Here is a 3,443-nt window from a genome sequence, read left to right on the forward strand (position 1 = left end):
AACTCCTCCAGTCTCATGAGCCTGCTTCTGGTGTCTGGGTGGCTACACAGCTTTATCAGCAGCAACTCCAACAGATGTGGTTGCTGTGGGAGGTAGTGTGGTCAGCCAGGGAGCTGGGGAGCTCGGGAACTGGGGCTGCTGAAAGCCTGGGGCCTGAGGAGCTCGGGAAATCGGGGGCTGGGAGCCGGGGATACTACAGAACTTGGGGCCTCAGGGGGAACTGGTGGGGCTGGGATCCTGGGGTGCTGCAGAGCCTGGGGAACTGGTGGGGCTGGGAGTGGGGGGCCTGTAGTTGGCCAGGTGGGCTGGCAGCCTGGGCCCTGGGCTGTGACAATGCAGGAGACACTCGGGCAGTCACGGGTTCTGAATTGACCAGAAGCCGCCAGCAGCTGCCCTCGTGCTGGCTCCCTGTTGGGGGTTGGCCCAGCTCATGGAGGGGGGTTTCAGCCCTGCTCTGCCTGCAGCCACCAGCCTCCTGGGTGCCGGGGCCTGTTACAGTGGCTGCTGGCTACTGTGGAGCTTACGGACCTGCTGGCTGCTCCGCAGCTTCCCCAGACGTGCACCCTGGCACATCTGCCTGGCCAAGGGACTGCTCCGTGGTCTCCCCACCCCCACTGAGGGCCGCTGTAGGAGATCCTCCTGCCAGCCAGGGCAGCCTGAGTCCTCAGGCTGGCACAGCTTGTGGGTGCTCAGCTGGTGATGGAGAGACGATGCTTGCCCATGGCTTTGTTACTCAGAGAGCTCCAGCTGGCACTGCCCCTGCTGGCCGCGGTGGCTCCTGGAAAATGGCAGGCACAGTGGAAAATGAGGCCGCTGGATTGACCGCCGGGCTCCTCCAGGCCATTTTTGTCCTGTCCCCTCTGTTCTCAATGTAGTGTTTGGGTGAGCACACTCTGGGATGCCCCCGGCCTGAGGGCATCAACCCTGTGCCACACGGGTGTGCGTCTCGCTGTTTGGGTGCAGGTAATGGATGGCGCCTGCATGTCTTCAGCTTCTGTAGGGGACTTGGGTCTAAGTGTGGGCCTGCCACTGGTGGTGTGTTTTCAGGAGGCTCCTGGTGGGAGCGGGTTCCCCTGGGTGTGGACTGTGCTCGCAGGGGCCAGCCAGAGGAGGGGATGGGTCAGGTCCGTATTCTTGCAGAGCCACGCGTGCTTTTGGTTGTCTGAAATCAGTCTACTTAGCAAAAGTTGTCACCACTTGGTGTTGAGCCCCTGGCCCTGACTGGGGAGAGAAGCCCAGGGCAGGCTGGGAATCGAAGGGCCCCTCGGTCTCCAGCAGGATTGGGCCAAGGCCCCCGCTGGAGGCAGCTGTGTCCCTGGCCTGGTCCCCTGGGTGTGCCTGCTGGATTCGCCTTCAGTGCCGTCTGCCCTTCAGCCCTCGTGGGCTGTGGGGGTGGGTCCTGAGGGGGCTGGGTGGGTCTTGGGGCTGACCCACACCCCAGCCTCACGAAACCCAGGTTCCCACTAGGGGAGTGTGGGTGTGTCTGCTTGGAGCCTCTCTGCGACCCTGGCAGCCTGTGCCTGCGTGGCATGGGCAGCCTGTGTCTGCGTGGCGTGGGCAGCCTGTGTCTGCGTGGCGTGGGCATCCTGTGTCTGTGTGGTGTGGGCAGCCTGTGTCTGCATGGCATGGGCAGTCTGTGTCTGCGTGGCGTGGGCAGCCTGTGTCTGCGTGGCGTGGGCAGCCATGTTCCTGCGTGACGTGGGCAGCCTGTGTCTGCGTGGCGTGGGCAGCCTGTGCCTGCGTGGCGTGGGCAGCCATGTTCCTGCGTGACGTGGGCAGCCTGTGCCTGCGTGGCGTGGGCAGCCATGTTCCTGCGTGACGTGGGCAGCCTGTGCCTGCGTGGCGTGGGCAGCCATGTTCCTGCGTGACGTGGGCAGCCTGTGCCTGCGTGGCGTGGGCAGCCATGTTCCTGCGTGACGTGGGCAGCCTGTGTCTGCGTGGCGTGGGCAGCCATGTTCCTGCGTGACGTGGGCAGCCTGTGTCTGCGTGGCGTGGGCAGCCATGTTCCTGCGTGGCGTGGGCAGCCTGTGTCTGCGTGGTGTGGGCAGCCTGTGTCTGCGTGGCGTGGGTGCTCCTGTAGCCAGTGCATGGATCCCAGCAGGAGGAGGGGTGGTGGTCACTGACCCCGCATAGATTCCATACTCCCTGTCCAGTTGGCTTCCCTGGTCTTTGGCAGCTCAACAAAGGGACTACAGGCCCAGGGCGGAGTCTGCTGGCGCTCTGGCACCTGGCATCTTCCCTTTGTCCCAGCTCTTCAGAAGAGTGACCTCTTGTGGGCATTCATGGTCACTGCATGTGGCTTGACCCCTGCCCACAGTACCAGCTGGAAACACCCTCCCCTTGTCCTGAGACCTGTCCCCGCCCTAAGAAGTCGCGTTCCATGGTGGCTGACCTTGTCACCACCCGAGAGAGGGCACTTGTGGGCATCTGGGCCTGAAGGTCCCTGACCACACCCTGTGTGGGCCCTCCCTGCTGCCTGGGGCCAGGCTGGGGCAGGGTCGCACAGCTGGCATGTATCTGTCTGTGGCACTGTGTGGCTTACAGGTGTTAATCCTACAATGATCCAGGTGTGCAGGCCCGGTGGGTCAGTCCCCCTAGCTGGAGGGGGAGGTTGAGGGACCTGCCCGGGGCCACAGCTGCCACACCCTGACCACTCTAGAAGAGCTGGTGTTGGTGTGAGGTGGATTTAAACCTGTTTTGTTTATTTTCAAGGTGGAAGCTTAGCCTCTTACGCCACAGTGCGAGCCCCGTGTTGATGCCTTTCCACCTAGGGAAATCCTGTCTCAGGAGCCCAGCTCACAGTGGACGGGGCCACTTGGGGTGACGCTGGCTGAGGGTGGGCTCCAGGACAGGGAGAGGGCCCTGGCTCGGGCTCACCTTCGTTGTTCTGTGGAGATAGCAGCAGCCTTTAGTCCAGCTCTTTTGTGGAAGGCTGGGAGAGCTGGTGCAGAAGGCTCAGGGCAGCCGAGCAGATGGCCTGCAACCCCTTGGCACCGCCTGGAGGGCACGGGGATGGAGCTGGCCATGGGGCTGCACGTCAAGCCCTTGAGCTTTCCAAGGCCTCTGCCAGTGGCACTGGGCACTGTTACGTGGGCAAGAAGCTGCCCAGCTGATGTCCAGCGTGGCCAACGCCGTGCTGTCTGGCGATGGCTGGGGGTACACTGCACTGGGTGCTTCCCCGCACTGCCCGCTGGGCTGAGCTCATTGTGACACGGTGCCAGCCCGGAGGCAGAGTGGGGCCCCCCTGGGCTGTCCACGCCCACCCTCGGGAAACGCCCTGCTGAGGACCCCATCAGGCCGTCCTGACTGAAGGCTGGGTGACCTGAGGACCACGTCTCAGCCACACTGACGGTGCACACGGCAGGAGCTCACTGGGGCTGTTTCCACACCCCCAGTGCCCTGTGGGGGCTGTTTCAGGGGCTTGCCTGCTGTGCTGTGCGGCT

This window comes from Ochotona curzoniae, unplaced genomic scaffold, assembly GCF_017591425.1.
Source record: "Ochotona curzoniae isolate NIBS_2020 unplaced genomic scaffold, NIBS_Ocur_1.0 contig_3622, whole genome shotgun sequence".
NCBI lineage: Eukaryota > Metazoa > Chordata > Mammalia > Lagomorpha > Ochotonidae > Ochotona > Ochotona curzoniae.